The 17711-nt window shown below is 48.9% G+C and overlaps 1 protein-coding gene across 1 annotated transcript in view; it reads left to right on the top strand.

Annotated features, from left to right (window-relative positions):
• Positions 1-17711, top strand: part of PINX1 (PIN2 (TERF1) interacting telomerase inhibitor 1) — a 512666-nt gene that overhangs the window by 298546 nt on the left and 196409 nt on the right. The window lies entirely within an intron of this gene.

The raw sequence follows: 17711 nt of genomic DNA, 5'->3' as shown, positions 1-17711 counted from the left end.
TAATGAATATCCGTGAGATAGGAGACTCGGGCCTCTCATCACATTCTGCATGAGCCCCATCGCAGAAGAGACAAAGAATTAATATGCAGTCTTGGGGAAAAGAGGTACTCGCAAAAGACTGTATCTTAGAGGCTCAAAAATGAACAAAGTGGTATCCTTTTACAAATACATTTGGCAGTTTGACCTACAGTGTCAATACCCAATAAATCATCATGTGCTAAAAACTGCTGTGGGAACCAGAATGCAGAGACAACATAAGTGGTAAACTTTTGTATTTCCCCTTTTAATAAGAATATTCCTTACTATGGGTTTTAACTTCTACCCTGTAGCAAAACCCTTTTTATTTTGTAAGTCATTTCCAGACTGCACAAATGCAGTGTTGCCCAAACTGTTGCAGCAGTTCATGGCTTAACCTGTTTCACACTTTGGGTGGAATTGTGCCTTTTGCTTACATTTTTTTGACTCTTCTGGGAAAGGATTGGATCTCCTGTCAGATCTTGGATTGCCTTCTATGTTATCATCCAACTGATTTCTCGCTGCTGCTTTCCACAACAGACTTCTCGCTGTTCCCAAGCTCGCCATTCATGAGGTATTATTTGTGCTTTGTGAAATTTCTGCTCCTCGAGCAGTTTCCAGAGCCGTGTTTTAAGGAAAGGACCATAATATGAATATATAGCACTAGAAGTGTCTCTGTTTCTGCTTTCTTTGTCTTCAGCTTGTTTTCTGTTCTAAAGACTTTATAATGGATGGATGAGGCTGTTATGTCTCCTCTAAGCCTCTTTTTATTAAATATCTACACTAATGTCCCTAATGACAAGTGTGACGGCCTGTTTGTCGATTGATCTCTGGTTGTCTTTGAGAGTTTGCCTCACATTCTTTATTCTTACTCCTCTCATAGCTAAGAGTAAAAGGAATGAGGAGTATGCTTTCCAGAACAGCCTGTCTATGATGTCCTCAACCAGAGCAGTCTGTCCTTAGCAGACATCTTCCGTGTTTGATAATCATTCATTTAGTCCATCATCTGTCCCATATTCCTTTGAAGCCATTGATTCTTTTTTGACCCTGACAGTTTGAATGGAGCTGCGTTACTCCGAGAGTTGCATGCAGAATACAACCAGCGAACAACATGAACGAGCGAGTCCCATAAAACAGGAGCATTTAGCAAATCCATGTTCCTTTTCAATGTCAAGAAACATTAAGCCCTGTGACCCCCAGTAACTTTAATCGATATTTATTCAATCAGTAGACCTTGCCCAGAACTTCCAACTCACACCATGCAGGATTTGCAGACTGAATGAACTGCATTCAGTCTATCTACATTCTTTTAGAGATTTTAAGGTTATTTGTATTTTATTTGTGTAGTACAGCATGTTGCCTTCTGGCAGACTGTCTGATGGATCTAGGGATTGATTTGTCTGACTGTTTGTGTGGGACTGTATTTTAGGACTGGGGGTTGAACTGTGTATGTCTGGGGGATGTGTGCTACATGGACTGGATTAAGTTAGCTGATCTGTTCTAGATAAATTTAGATGTTGTTGTGTGATGGGGTCTTGTTTGGTGGGGTCTAGAATTTTAGACTGGTTGATGTATCTTATGATATGGTTTCTGCCTAGGAGGATTATATTGGCTTCCCTCCAAAATGATTAGTATGGTATGGTGTGATGTGCTATGGTTTAATGGCATTTCTTACTTCATGGGTGGTGTTTTATCTTCAGATATGAGAAGTATATGAGAAAAAGAACGAGGAGCATAGTTTAATGGTTAGAGATGTGCCTTATGGTCTATTGTTATGAAATATGGGGTCTTGTATAAGAAAGTAGTGGTGACTAGGTCATTAATGTCTCTTTCCCCCACGTCATCTGATGATGCAGGCATGAAAAGTTGTGCTGCGGTCTGTTGTATAGTGTGGTGTATTTTGCTAGTGGTAAACTGTCCGCTAGGGTGAGGAGTAGTGGGCTCTAGCATTGAAGGTGGGTAAAACCAGCCAGTAAATTAAAAGTGCTGAACTCTAATACAAGGTGGGAATGTGTAGTGATGTCCGCTCTATGACTCTGGTTTAGAGTGATTTTCTGTCATAGGTTCATTGAAGAATGGATATTGTTAGTTTTTATATTATGTTGTGGAGAATGTTCTGGGTTGAGGGGTGGCTCAGCAGGTGTGAGTGCATCTGTGAAGAGGGGAGAGTAATAGGAATGGGATGACATGGAGAGCAGACCTGGGTTGGAAGGGAAGGAGGAGAGAAGCAATAATAGTACTGGTACCCACGATGAGGGGGGTTGGAAGAGAAGAGCTATGAGATAAAAGGTGTTAGGCAGAGGAGGTAAGGGAAGGTTAGAGGCTACCTCGAAGGTTAGGGCAACAGTGAAAAGCCTACAAAAGGAGGTGTTGAAAATCGGAATTCTGGTGGTAAAAGATGGTTTTGAGAAAGAATAGAGGAGTGAGAAGAAGGTCAGGATGTGTAAGGTGCATGATGAGGTGGAGTAGGACATGTAAGGTGAGGATCAACTTGAAGAGAGAATTGAAAGTAAAGGTAAAGTTAGAAGTTAAGGTGGAATGTGGCTGAAGAGAAGGAGGAAACAAAATCTAAGGTACAAGTTGAATGAGATGGTGGAGAGGTGGGTTGGTATGTGACGTTGAGATGGTGAGGTTCACAGCAGGTGAGCATGTGAGTGATGACAAAGGACCCAAGTGTGCATCATTGTGGGATTTAATGTTGTGAGCTTGGTGATGGGCATCTATATGGCATATTAGTCATTGTAGGTCGGATGTTCTGCCTAATGAGTTCTCATGGTGATAGTCCACCACATGGCACATCTATGCTGTGGTAGATTCATCCAAGTTGTTCCATTTAATACCAGGAGGGTGGAATCCTAAAATATAGCTGCTTTCTAAGGAACAAGATGGTTCAACAAATGTATTAGTCAGATAAAAGGATATAAACGTGTTCCATTTAGTGCTATGCCGTGAGGTGGCAAATTATGGCTACATGCTCATTAAATCAGAGCTTCTTTGATATTGCTCATATTAATCAGGATCGTAGTAATTCAAAGTTTGGTTTCTGATTAGGCTTTGGTTATACCACCTTTCTAATTGAGCAGGATTCAGAACACGGCAGCACTCTATTTGTATATTTTGAATATTCTCATGGTCTGCATATGTGGAGGCTCTGTCTATGAATGCATTTATTTAGGCCAGCTGTCTGATCACAGTAGGTCTGTAAATATTCCAGCACTTACATTATGCTTACATTCTGATTATAACGCAGGTCAGCATACATCATTTTCTAACTATACCATTGTTGCTTTTTTCTTTCGTTTCTGATGGATACTTCTAAACGCAGATTCCTCACCTTAAAATAGTCCCAGGCACCAGACTGGAACCAGATAACTTTCCTCTAGCAATTCTCCTAAGTGACATTGTGTGGCTCTACGTTGAATCTGTGTCGTCCTGGAAATGACAGAGTGGAGCAGCATATCAGCGCCACCTCTCTGTGCTGACATTCGTTACTTTCTGTGCTGACATTCGTTACTTTCTGCGCCTACCCATCCGGGGCCAGAGCTCTGCTCCCAATTTTGTGAACCTTCTGACAACTCCTGAAAAGCAAGCGCAATCCGGTATGCTACGGCACGAGCTCTCATCCTAAGGCTGCATGTTTTAAACCACTCTTCAACTGCCTGCAGAAAACGGATGTTGGTCACAGACCAGCACAAGGTGTTTCTCTTGTGCTTGGGCTCAGGACACATCTCAGCCATGCAACAAGTGTGCTCTCATGTACCCAAAGGTGATCCAGGACCAAGAGGTGAGCTACACGTTGCTGAACACAAGAAATAGGTGCAGGCCTCTTATTTGTTCCTCTCCGACTCCAAGTCTTGGTTGCAGACTTGCGCCAGCTCTCATGGCTACTCCTGTGAAACGTCTGCTTCGCAGTTGAAGTCCTTTAGTAACCAAGCAAAAGAAAGCACATCTGGACTTGGCCCTACATTGCCATTCTTTATTAAAAGAAAAGACACAAGGGCGTCGCAGTGTTCATTGGTTTTTCTCCTGATCTCTGGTCACAGAGCTAATTCTACAATTGATTCCTCTGCACCCAAAATTTCCCAGGCCATCAGAGACCGCGCAGCAAATAGACACCTTTAGGTAGGTCATGCTAGAGATACTTGCTGTTCTTCTGGCTCCCTGTGGCGCACCTCTGGGCCCAATGATCCCCGGGGGCCTCCAGTTTGATTACTGCCAGCGAAATTGTCCTTAAAGGGCTTTTGGTCAAAGCGCTACATTTGCCCACTGGTGATACCACAGTCTGGCAGATGCTGATACTAATTTTCTCATTCTCACTAAACATCCTACTCCAGAGAGTCTGGTTGGTCAGGAGTTGCCCAGGAAGGTGTACCACAATTCATTCTCACGCCACATCCGTATAGGGAGTCCAAGGGGACTGAGGTGTTTGGAAAACAAATGTTCTCCTAGGCTAGCCTAGCATTGAAATCAATCAAAACAGGCTGTTTATTGGCCCGATAAACGCATGCCTCTGGGACTTGACCAACACGATATTGCCTGTGATTCCGGGAGATGTTAGAGCCTCACTTGCTCAAACAATGGTCAGATGCGGCCAAATATGTGATTTGTTCTCCCTTGATGCTACTGATTTTCTGAGAACAGTGGTTGGCACCAGTGTGGTGCTCCACTGCTATGCATGGATGTGCTTAACAGGATTTTCTCTACGCCTTTCTTATGGATATGCCTTTTCGATGGTTCGTGCCTCTTCGGTGAGAAAGCCGATTTGGCCTTGAGCATTTCAAAGAAAGTAGAAGCACAGTATGCTGTCTGGTATGTTGACCACTGCTAAACCGTTCCATCACTAGCTAATGAAATTATGGGACTACTCTAGGGGTTGCATATAGAAAGCGTCGGTCTCCCCAGCCCCTGCTGCATTCATCCCAATCCTTTGAAGGCTGATGACATGGATCTGCAAGGCAACATGCAGGCCAACAAGGGCACAAGTCCTCCCAGTCTCCTCCATCTTGGTAAACCACCAAGCTGCTTTAGCTTCCCATAGGTTGTGGAACCCACCACATGGGAGGCAGGATGCAACATTTTCGCCCAGTATGGCAATCCATAGCATCTGACAAACTGTTTTCAAATAATTCCGCATGGCTATGCCCTATCCTTTTTTTCTGCTCTGCTAAATCTCCCCTCTCATCAGAGTGTATCTCAAAGGAACACCTGCCCATTCTATTGCAAGAGGTGCACGTATTAGTTTTCAAAGGAACTATCGAGAGAGTCCAGGCCTTGTAAATAGGGATGAGTTTGCTTACACTCTTGTCTCATGCCAAAGAAAAATGGGGCCTGGGGCAGGTTCTCCCGACCAACACCAGTGCCATGTTTTATTGTAACAAACTGGCCCTGGGCCCTGAACTAGGAGACTTTGCACTACCGAATGTGGTTGGAGAGTTAGGGTATCTTCCTGATTGTGAACCACCTGGCAGGGTCCTGAAATGCCTAAGTAGACAAGTTCAACAGACTGCGTTTGGCAGACCATGAATGTAGACTACATCCCGATGTGGCGCAAGGCATCTGCAGCAGTGGGGAAAACGCTGGGTAGATCTTCGTGCCAACATCAAGAATGCACAGTGTCAAAAGTTGGGCTTGTTCTATTGAAAATTCACTGGGAGATGCGCTCCTGCTAGAATGAAACTTGGGACTCGTGTAAGCCTTCCTACCTCTGCTTATCTTGCAGAGTTCTGAAACAAGTCAAGAACGACTGGACACAAATCTTTGTAGTGGCTCAGGATTGGGCCAGGAGAGTGCAATACCCAGAGCTTCTGGTCATGAGCACCTGTTCTCTGATCAGTCTTCTGCTTCAGGAAGATCTTCTGTCTCATTAACAGAGCAGGTTCCTCCACCCAAATCTACCCAATCTACTCTTCCATGTATGTAGATTCAGCAGTGGCAGTTGATTACGTTTGATCTGCCACCTGAAGTGGAGGGTGTCCTACTCTCTGCTACACAACCTTCAGTGAAGGTCTTTTATGCCAGGCGATGGGACAGTTTTGTGGCTTGGGTTGGTAACCACAACATTGACCCTTTACAATCTAAGCTTTTGGATGTTCTTTTGTTAATCTTGTCTTTGGCCCAAGGCCTTGCAATGGGCTCTATTAAAGGTTATTTGCTGTCCCTTTTATGTTGCTGAACCAGCTGTCCTTGTTTAAATCACCTGTTGTAATAGGGTTTATAAAAGGTTTACCACATTTCCTCCTAAACCTTTTATGGTGCCACCATAGGACCTTAATGTGGTGTAAACATTTCTCATGTGCACGCCCTTTGAGCCTATTCATAGCTGCGTGCTGCGTCTCTTCACTTGGAAGACAACCTTCTTCATTGTGCTTACTTCAGCTCGTCGCATGAGTGAGTTCCAGCCACTGTCATTGCCCTACACCTTTTTTTTCAAGACAAACTGGTGTTGAGTACTCAGGGGGCCTTCTTGCCTAAAATTGTAACTTCTTTCCTCGTTGGGCATTTTTTGCCCCTCTTCACCCCTTGAAACAGAAGAGGCTTCAACTGATGGACCTCAAAAGGGCTGTATGACTTTATATTGATTGTACCTAGGAACACCGAATAGATGATCTGATTTTTGTGGCGTTCCCTGGGCCAAAGAAAGGGAACCCCATGCCGAAGATTACCCTGTTGAAGAGGATAGTACTATGCTTTAAGATCTGCTTTGCAATGGTCAAGAGGCAGCCACTGGAAGGTCTGAAAGCCCATTCCTCCAGGGCTAAGGCTGTGACTACTGCGTTGGGGCACTGCCAGTTCTTAACAATTGCCAGGCTGCAACTTGGGTGCCAGTACAAAAGTTCACAAAGCACTACTGCCTTGACAGCCAGGTCCTCACCACAGTCCTGCCACTTGGGAAAATACTTTTTTGCTATTTATTCTGAGTGGAGGAATTTGCTGTTAGAAGTATCCCTCAGAAGAACAAGTTACTTGCCTTCAGTAATTCTCTTTCTGGTGGATCTTTTTTTCAGTTTTAATGAATGTTTTTATTGCCATTTTAACATTAGATAGCTGAATTCATGGACTCAGTTGTACTAAGTCATTGTGCTATACAGAGCTCTGTCATCCGCTACAGTAAGAAATCCTATAATTCATTGCATAAGTTACTCCTTACCTTCATGTTACATGTCCAATACATTATGAGATCCATTAACATATAACTAATTCCGGGCCCAAAGGAAGTGATAGAGCTCAACACAGGATGTTATTGACATATACCTTATTTACTGTTAATGAACACAGTGTTACAACACTCTTCTCAATGTCACGGACAAGTGAAAGGACCAAGGCGTAGGTCAGGGCACATTCCCCTCACTCCCTCCCCGTTCTTCGTATGTAGACATCAACTGAGCCACACACAAGGCCTCTGTATATGCAGATAAGTCACTTACTACCTATGGGGTTATATCATCAGTTTGACTTGCAGTACCAGCAGAACAGTGTTTTACCCCATAACACCTGTTCCAATAAAGCTCCTACCATTTATTGATTTATTTATTTGAAAGTTTTATATAGCGCGAACATGACCCGTCAGGATATCAGAGCGATGTATAGAGAAGCAAAGTAAAGGTTTAAATAGTGAACATTGTGCATATAAGAGGATAAAAATACAAAAATGTGTTAAAGTACTGCTGGCAGCATGGTGTTATAAAGTAACCAAAATGAAAATTCGAATGGGAGACCCGGATAGTAAACAACATCACTGCAATTTCAGCCCTAGTCCTTTTCTGGTCATCTAGCAGCAACAATTTCACAGTAGGTGCCTGTCTTGCCTTCCACACCATGACTATATGGAGTTTGGCAAGTACCAGTGCTAAACGTAAAAATCTAAGTATGCATTTGGCGTGCTTTGGTCTCGGTAGTATCTCAGATATGCAGTATGTTAAGTCTCAGGAGACCTGTCTAGCCAGCAGTTCGGTTAGGGTTGCCAATATCTTAGCTCAGAAATGCCCACAATCCAACTATGCTCAACTATACCACCCCTCCAGTGCACTGGGTGCGCAACCATACCACCCCTCAATGCACTGTGTGCTCCACCCTACCACCCCTCCAGTGCAGTGTGCTCCACGATGCCACCCCTCCAGTGCAATGTGTACTCAGCCATACCACCCCTCCAGTGCACTGTGTGCTCCACCCTACCACCCCTCCAGTGCAGTGTGCTCCACCATGCCACCCCTCCAGTGAACTGTGTGCTCCACCCTACCACCCCTCCAGTACACCGAGTGCTTCACCATACCACCCCTCCAGTGCACTTTGTGCTCTGCAGTGCCACCCCTCCAGTGCATTGTGTGCTCCACCATACCATCCCTCCAATGCACTGTGTGCTCCACAGTACCACCCCTCCAGTTCACTGTGTGCTCAGCCCTGTCACCCCTCCAGTGGATTTTGTGTTCAACCATACCACCTCTCCAGTGCACTGTGTTCTCAGCCATACCACCCCTCCAGTGCACGGTGTGCTCAGCCATACCACCCCTCCAGTGCACGGTGTGCTCAGCCATATCACCCCTCCAGTGCACGGTGTGCTCAGCCATGCCACCCCTCCAGTGCACGGTGTGCTCAGCCATGCCACCCCTCCAGTGCACGGTGTGCTCAGCCATGCCACCCCTCCAGTGCACGGTGTGCTCAGCCATGCCACCCCTCCAGTGCACTGTTTTTGCTCAGCCATGCCACCCCTTCAGTGCACTGTGTGCTCAGCCGTGCCACCCCTCCAGTACATTGTGTGCTCCACCATACCATCCCTCCAATGCACTGTGTGCTCCACCGTACCACCCCTCCAGTGCACTGTGTACTTCACCGTACCACCCCTCCAGTGCACTGTGTGCTCCACCATACCATCCCTCCAATGCACTGTGTGCTCAGCCGTGCCACCCCTCCAGTGCACTGTGTGCTCAGCCGTGCCACCCCTCCAGTGCACTGTGTGCTCAGCCGTGCCACCCCTCCAGTGCACTGTCTGCTCAGCCGTGCCACCCCTCCAGTGCACTGTGTGCTCAGCCGTACCACCCTTCCAGTGCAGTGTGTGCTCAACCATACCACCCCTCCAGTGCACTGTGCTCAGCCGAACCACCCCTCCAGTGCACTGTGTGCTCAGCCGTGCCACCCCTCCAGTGCACTGTGTGCTCAGCCGTGCCACCCCTCCAGTGCACTGTGTGCTCAGCCGTGCCACCCCTCCAGTGCACTGTGTGCTCAGCTGTGCCACCCCTCCAGTACATTGTGTGCTCCACGTACCACCCCTCCAGTGCACTGTGTGCTCAGCAGTGCCACTCCTCCAGTGCATTGTGTGTTCAACCATACCACCCCTCCAGTGCATTGTGTGTGCTCAGCCGTGCCACCCCTCCAGTGCACGGTGTGCTCAGCCATGCCACCCCTCCAGTGCACTGTGTGCTCAGCAGTGCCACTCCTCCAGTGCATTGTGTGCTCCACCATACCACCCCTCCAGTGCACTGTGTGCTCAGCCGTGCCACCCCTCCAGTGGATTTTGTGCTCAACCATGCCACCCCTCCAGTGCACTATGTGCTTAGCCGTGCCACCCCTCCAGTGCACTGTGTGCTCAGCCATGCCACCCCTCCAGTGCACTGTGTGCTCAGCTGTGCCACTCCTCCAGTACATTGTGTGCTCCACCGTACCACCCCTCCAGTGCACTGTGTGCTCAGCAGTGCCACTCCTCCAGTGCATTGTGTGCTCAACCATACCACCCCTCCAGTGCATTGTGTGCTCCACCATACCACCCCTCCAGTGCACTGTGTGCTTAGCCGTGCCACCCCTCCAGTGCACTGTGTGCTCAGCCATGCCACCCCTCCAGTGCACTGTGTGCTCAGCCATGCCACCCTTCCAGTGCACTGTGTGCTCAGCCATGCCACCCTTCCAGTGCACTGTGTGCTCAGCCATGCCACCCTTCCAGTGCACTGTGTGCTCAGCCATGCCACCCTTCCAGTGCACTGTGTGCTCAGCCGTGCCACTCTTCCAGTGCACAGTGTGCTCAGCCATGCCACCCTTCCATGGCACTGTATGCTCAGCCATGCCACCTTCCAGTGGACTGTGTGCTCCACCATTCTTCCCCTCCAGTGCACTGTGTGCTCAGCCATGCCACCATGCCACCCCTCCAGTGCACTGTGTGCTTAGCCGTGCCGCCCCTCCAGTGTACTGTGTGCTCAGCCGTGCCGCCGCTCCAGTGTACTGTGTGCTTAGCCGTGCCGCCCCAACAGTGTACTTTGTGCTCAGCTGTGCCACCCCTCCAGTGCACTGTGTGCTCTGCCATGCCACCCCTCTAGTGCACCGTGTGCTCAGCCGTGCCTCCCCTCCAGTGTGCTGTTTGCTCAGCCGTGCCGACCTACAGTGTACTGTGTGCTCAGCCGTGCCACCCCTCCAGTGTACTGCATGCTCCGCCACGCCACCTCTCCAGTGTACTGTGTGCTCAGCCGTGCCAACCCTCTAGTGCACTGTGTGTTCACCCGTGCCACCCCTCCAGTGCACTGTGCTCAGCCATACCACTCCTCCAGTTCACTGTGTCCTCAGCCATGCCACCCCTCCAATGCACTGTGTGCTCAGCCGTGCCACCCCTCCAGTGCACTGTGCTCAGCCATGCCACCCCTCCAGTGCACTCTGTGCTCAGCCGTGCCGCCCCTCCAGTGTACTGTGTGCTCAGCCATACCACCCCTCCAGTGCACTGCGTGCTCAGCCGTGCCACCCCTCCAGTGCACTGTGTGCTCAGCCGTGCCACCTTACCAGTGCACTATGTGCTCAGCCGTGCCACCCCTCCAGTGCACTGTTTGCTCAGCCATACCACTCCTCCAGTGCACTGTGTGCTCCACCATACCACCCCTCCAGTGCACTGTGTGCTCAGCCATACCACTCCTCCAGTGCACTGCGTGCTCAGCCGTGCCACCCCTCCAGTGCACTGTGTGCTCAGCCATGCCACCCCTCCAGTGCACTGTGTGCTCAGCCATGCCACCCCTCCAGTGCACTGTGTGCTCAGCCATGCCACCCCTCCAGTGCACTGTGCTCAGCCATGCCACCCCTCCAGTGCACTGCCTGCTTCGCCGTGCCGCCCCTCCAGTGCACTGCGTGGTCCGCCGTGCCACCCCTCCAATGCACTGTGTGCTCAGCTGTGCCACCCCTCCAGTGCACTGTGTGCTCAGCCATACCACTCCTCCAGTGCACTGTGTGCTCAGCCGTGCCACCCCTCCAATGCACTGTGTGCTCAGCCGTGCCACCCCTCCAGTGCACTTTGTGCTCAGCTGTGCCACCCCTCCAGTGCACTGTGTGCTCAGCTGTGCCACCCCTCCAGTGCACTGTGTGCTCAGCTGTGCCACCCCTCCAGTGCACTGTGTGCTCAGCCATACCACTCCTCCAGTGCACTGCGTGCTCAGCCGTGCCACCCCTCCAGTGCACTGCGTGCTCAGCCGTGCCACCCCTCCAGTGTACTGCGTGCTCAGCCTTGCCACCGCTCCAGTGTACCGCGTGCTCAGCCATGCCACCCCTCCAGTGTACCGCGTACTCAGCCGTGCCACCCCTCCAGTGTTACAAACTCCTTAGCACACGTTTGATAACTCAAGTAGTATACATGTGTTTCCACCATACAGCAATCCTACATTCATAAATGATTAAATCCTTTTTAGTCAAGGTTGTCTTTGGTGTTGTTTAATTTCTGGAGACGTCACAGCCAACACGTGTTTCGTCGTTAGGGGAATGTAACCCACGACTTTCTCAAGGCTATTCTTCTTTTTGTTGTTCTTTAGTTGTTTTGGCGATAATTCCAACCCTCAAGGGGTTCTGTTTGGGGACCTTGTTCGTGGCTTGTGTTTCTTTGAGCTGTAACCAGTGTGTTGGTTTTCTGATGGGCAGGTTTCGCTGTCGTTCTCGTTCTTTAGTCTCCGTCCCCTCTGCTTCACACATACAGTCGTGGGTTACACTCCCCTAACGACGAAACACGTGTTGGCTGTGACGTCTCCAGAAATTAAACAACACCAAAGACATCCTTGACTAAAAAGGATTTAATCATTTATGAATGTATGATTGCTGTATGGTGGAAACACATGTATACTACTTGAATTATCAAACGTGTGCTAAGGAGTTTGTAGCTTTGTGTGCCTCTAGCTTAATCTAGAATAGGGAGTGTGGTTCTCTTCTCCTTGTAGCACCGTCTTAAGAAATATCCATTTAGAATAACGTAGGTGGATTTTCCTCTGTGGCGCCTAAACCTAGAATAAATACCACCAACCGAGACCAAGAAACACCCCTCCAGTGCACTGTGTGCTCAGCTGTGCCACCCCTCCAGTGCACTGTGTGCTCAGCCATACCACTCCTCCAGTGCACTGTGCTCAGCCGTGCCACCCCTCCAGTGCACTGTGTGCTCAGCCGTGCCACCCCTCCAGTGCACTGCGTGCTCAGCCGTGCCACCCCTCCAGTGCACTGTGTGCTCAGCTGTGCCACCCCTCCAGTGCACTGCTTGCTCAGCCGTGCCACCCATCCAGTGCACTGCGTGCTCAGCCGTGCCACCCCTCCAGTGCACTGCTTGCTCAGCCGTGCCACCCCTCCAGTGCACTGTGTGCTCGGCTGTGCCACCCCTCCAGTGCACTGTGTGCTCAGCCATACCACTCCTCCAGTGCACTGTGCTCAGCCGTGCCACCCCTCCAGTGCACTGCGTGCTCAGCCGTGCCACCCCTCCAGTGCACTGCTTGCTCAGCCGTGCCACCCATCCAGTGCACTGTGTGCTCAGCCGTGCCACCCCTCCAGTGCACTGCGTGCTCAGCCGTGCCACCCCTCCAGTGCACTGTGTGCTCAGCCGTGCCACCCCTCCAGTGCACTGCTTGCTCAGCCGTGCCACCCATCCAGTGCACTGCGTGCTCAGCCGTGCCACCCCTCCAGTGCACTGCTTGCTCAGCCGTGCCACCCCTCCAGTGCACTGTGTGCTCAGCCGTGCCACCCCTCCAGTGCACTGTGTGCTCAGCCGTGCCACCCCTCCAGTGCACAGACCTGTGCAGCTCATTCCCTTGTACCATATCCAGCCAGCATGTGCTCGTCAGCCGCCTCTCACTGTATTTTATGTCTCACATTCTGTTCGGAGCCCTGACAACCGTTCCTAAAATGAGGTGAAACATGTCTGCATGCTCCTTATAAATGCCAGTCCTCCTTAGACGAATTACTACCCACAAACAAAGCAAACGTCTGCTTATTCTTACGCATACACCTTCATGCACTCTTCCCCCTCACTCTGCACCCCCGCCCCCGTGTTTAGTTTGCGAACAATGGCTGGAGGGCACCTAAATTGGAAACCTCTGCAGATTTTCATGGAAACAATGAAGCGATCAAGAATATTGAATTAAATCTGACGCCACTCTCCCGGGGGCTCCCGCATGGGGACCCACTGCGGCCAAAGCAGGACAGTATTTTGTCCTATATTCTAGCTTGCTTTTTTCCTTGACTGCATGCTAGAGGGAGAGAAAAACACATTCCACTAGTTCCTATCTGCTTGAACTTCCTGGAACGCCCCCTCAGTTTTTTCCTTTTTTTTTGCCCCTTCCTCGGAATTTCCTTCCTCCATCCAGCTGTGTTTCCTGAAGCAGCCTTATCACTGGAGAAAATGCCCGTCACCAGACTGAGGGCTCGGGGAGAAGCTGGCTGACTGGCAGGCCTGCCTGCTGAGGCACAGCCTCTGGCACCATGAATGCCACGCAAAGACCCCCACCGTGGCCTGCCCACCCTTCTGCAGCTGTGAAGAGGCCTGGAATTCCAGTGGCACAACTAGTAGGCGCCAGGGCACTGTGTGCGGCTGTCTAGAGCATGAGTACTCACAAACATTTACCCAGAGCCGGCCACAAAGTATGGTCTGTGGTGTGCCCGAGGGCCGCACTGATGCCAGCAGGGTGGCGGTAGGAGGTCTGGATTATTCAGGGACTGTGTAAGGAGGTTTAAAGTTACGTTGTGCAGGACACCCCCGTAGTTCCTTCATACCTTCATTTAACCTTGCCCGTTTATTTAACATGTTTTTCTGAATATTAATGCTCAGCAAGTAAACAGCAGCTTGTGCTGCTGTTCCCCAGCGGGCCGCTTGTAAAGGTCAAGAGGGCAGCAAGCGGCCCGGCGTACTCTGAGTATCACTGGTCTAGAGCAAGGTGTGTCCAAATGTGTAAGTGAAGATTGTCAGTTGTTTCCACTTACTGCAGTGCTTTAAATGGAAATACAGAAGTGCAGGTACTCAGTCTTTAGAGTAACTGTTTGCTCCTGAGAAGTGCTGGTTCTCTCCAACTAAATGTTGCTGCGGTGCTGAGAAGTGCAGGCACTCTCTCTTTCAAATTAAAGAAGTGCAGGTACTCAGTACTGGACAGCACCAGCCCATTTAAAGCACTGCTGCTAAGTAACCTTGGCCTGTGCACTGTGCACATGTGGAAATAGAAGTGGGAGGGTCCTGAAGTGGAGCACAGCTCCCGTGGCAGCACATAGTCTGCTAGTCTGCTAATTCACCTGAATAGGTGTGTGTTGTTCAGAAAAAGGCATACGGAACTGCAAATCTGAAACTGCAACTCTGAAACGTCTAATCCTTTAGCTGGCATAACCTTGTTGGAAGTTCTTGGGTTTGCTTCAGGGCCGGACTGGCCATAGCGGGCACCGGGCCATCCCCCGGTGCGCCGCATGGGTGGGGGCCGCTTTTGGGCCCCTGGGGGCTGTTTTTGTTACAGAACCGTTTTTGCATCAAAATCGGCCCTAAAACGGCCTCTGCATAGAGCTCGACGGCATGAAAAAAGTGCATGCATCAGAGAATCTCACTTTTCCTTCTCTGACTTGATAATACTAGTTTGTGCCTCACATCAAAGGTTAATTCTTTGACTTTCATTCCTGGTGTATAAGGTTAGTGTGCGGGGCACGGGCAGAAGCCACGTTTGTTGGCAGTTCTCATTATGCAAACCTGGTCACAAGAGCATATTACAACAGACCCAGGCAATGTTTTTTCGGCCTACAGAGATGAAGTGATTCAAATTGTTTTATAGCCGAGGCTGGGATTTGAAAGTGGTTCCCCATTTGCCATGGTCGGCAGCGATTGCCTCTAGACTACACTTCCTCCTGAGCAAGCTTGGCTCGTTTTGGGTTCAAGGTTCCAAGAGCACCTCGAGCCGAGCCAGAGCCAGGCATCTCGCGCTAACTACAGTTGGCTCGTCCACCTTTGCCAATAGAGCGCACAGTGTATTAGCTGCTCCGTTTAACCAAGTAAGCCTGCTTTCTAAGCCCTGCACTTCCACTAAGCACTCTAATGTTGTTCATTTACAATGAGCAAGTTAGCCTACAATAAGGCCCGTTGTGTATGGGTCTGCTGGCTTAGTGGACTACTGCATCCGCTGCAGGGCCCTGTGTTCGACATCATGGTCACAGGTTCAAATCCCGGCGGGTCCACTCAGCTTTTCATCCATCTGAGGTTGATAAAATGAATGCCATTGAGTTGGGTAACAACCGACATCTGTTATCCAGCGCCTTGAGACACATGGGTGATAAGTGCGCTTTACATATACATGTTACGTTATCTTGTGTAGGTAACATTAACGCATTTCCATAGAACAGTTGCTACACTCTTTTATGCGTTCTATGGACCCTCCTGCCCTTCATGTTCTTCCGTCGTCTTTGCCTGCCTTCCATTTTGGGTTTATCCATATGAACTTGTAATTGCAAATTCCTTTCCATTCCAATTTCCCCTCCTCTCGCCTCCATTTTCCTTCTGCTCTGTCACTCTACCCCGTTGTGCTCTTTAGTGCGCCTGCACCTTGCGCTAGTTACATCTAGCCCAGTACCCTGCTCTGTTTCAAAAGACCACTATTAAAGAAATAGTAAACAGACTATTTGAGCATGGATGCTTCTAAAAATGCCAACTGTCATTGATTTCTTACGTTTCCTTTTTTCTTTCATTTTAAAATGTTCATTTACATTCATCTCCGTCATTTAAGAAACTATAATTACTTTTAAAAAGTAATCTATATCCTGGATTTGATATGATACAATTTGTTTTCTGTTCGTTTATCAACATTTTTGTTAGGTTGGTATTTTGGCTATCTGCATATGTGAGTTTATCCTAGTCTGTTTCATAGAGTTATCATAACTACTCCTTGAACACCGTTTCTGTTTCGGCCCTTAGTGTGCAGTTTGGGGTACACACTGCTTTGTGTGAAGGCTGCAGGTGAACTAGACAACAAATTAACGGAGAGTGCCGGGCCAGAGCCGAACCAGGGGTATCTCGCTTGGTTAATTTGTGTAAAAGAAAAAAAAGTGCTGGGGTTCTTGTCAGGAGTATGTTTGCACCATCCCATTTGTCCTGCTAGTGCCACCTAAAACAGAACCAGTTGCTAGCACGAAATGTGGGATAGGATGTGGCGTAATGGCCAGAGCTGCCGACTTCAGTGCTTGGGAACCAGCTTAGAGTCTCGGCGTCGGCTCAACATCCTGTGATTTTGGACAAATCACTTAATCCCCCCTTAGGCAAAAGTGTCTTTAACTGGAGCTCTTGTAAAGGGCGTGTGTTGATGATTAAGTGCCTGTGTTGAGAACTAGAAACCACAAGCTCAAATTAAGCTCTGATTAGAGCCCGTGCATGAGCAGTGCCCTGAAAGTGTGTTATGTAAATCATACAACAAGTCATGTAAAATTTGATTGTCTCTTCAAAGTTTAAAAAAGTGTATTTCTTTAAAATGTGGGAGCTTTGACATTATTAGGGTACATTATCGAACTACAGTGAGATGTACTTATTAAAAGTGATCGTTCTGTACAACTGATAGTCTGAACTCACGTATTCGAAAGTGGTTTCATACGCGATAATGAAGAAAAATAGTTTTGGTGGAATAGAATATTTGCCTAAGATCACACTATTTAAGCAGGGAAGCTGGGACATATTCAGATTTTCTGGTTTGACTCTGTACAATCTATAAAAGTGTGTATCCGTTTTTTAGGTCGACCTCTGCCAATGCGCTTGCGCACTGCAGATGTCTATCTATAGTAGCTGAAACAAATTCTTAAAACCAAGCGCGGATTACATGCAGTTCATGTGCCTGTGCACACGCTTCAGACCCGCCACAGTAATGCCGAGAGAGCTTCACACATCAAAGGTTCCCTCCCACCCTTCCTTTGATGTCCGCCGCGCGTGGCCTCTGCCTGTTGCCTCTCCGTCCTTATTTATTTATTTATTTTAAAAATTTATAAAGCGCAGCGTATACCCGTGGGTGTCTTGGCGCTATTTAAGCAGGGAAGCTGGGACATATTCAGATTTTCTGGTTTGACTCTGTACAATCTATAAAAGTGTGTATCCATTTTTTAGGTCGACCTCTGCCAATGCGCTTGCGCATTGCAGATGTCTATCTATAGTAGCTGAAACAAATTCTTAAAACCAAGCGCGGATTACATGCAGTTCATGTGCCTGTGCACACGCTTCAGACCCGCCACAGTAATGCCGAGAGAGCTTCACACATCAAAGGTTCCCTCCCACCCTTCCTTTGATGTCTGCCGCGCGTGGCCTCTGCCTGTTGCCTCTCCGTCCTTCACAGCCCCTCTCTGTCGTGAATCTTAGGTAAGTAAAGAGGTCTCTGGGTCCTAGCACGCTCATCTCGTCTGTCCCCACACCCCTGTCCGCTACGTATTTTCATTTGTGTAAACAGGCATTTGCCTCCACCAGTGCATCCCTAGAGTCCACC

This window comes from Lissotriton vulgaris, chromosome 6, assembly GCF_964263255.1.
Source record: "Lissotriton vulgaris chromosome 6, aLisVul1.2, whole genome shotgun sequence".
NCBI classification, from domain to species: domain Eukaryota; kingdom Metazoa; phylum Chordata; class Amphibia; order Caudata; family Salamandridae; genus Lissotriton; species Lissotriton vulgaris.
This window is presented reverse-complemented; position numbering and strand designations above follow the sequence as displayed.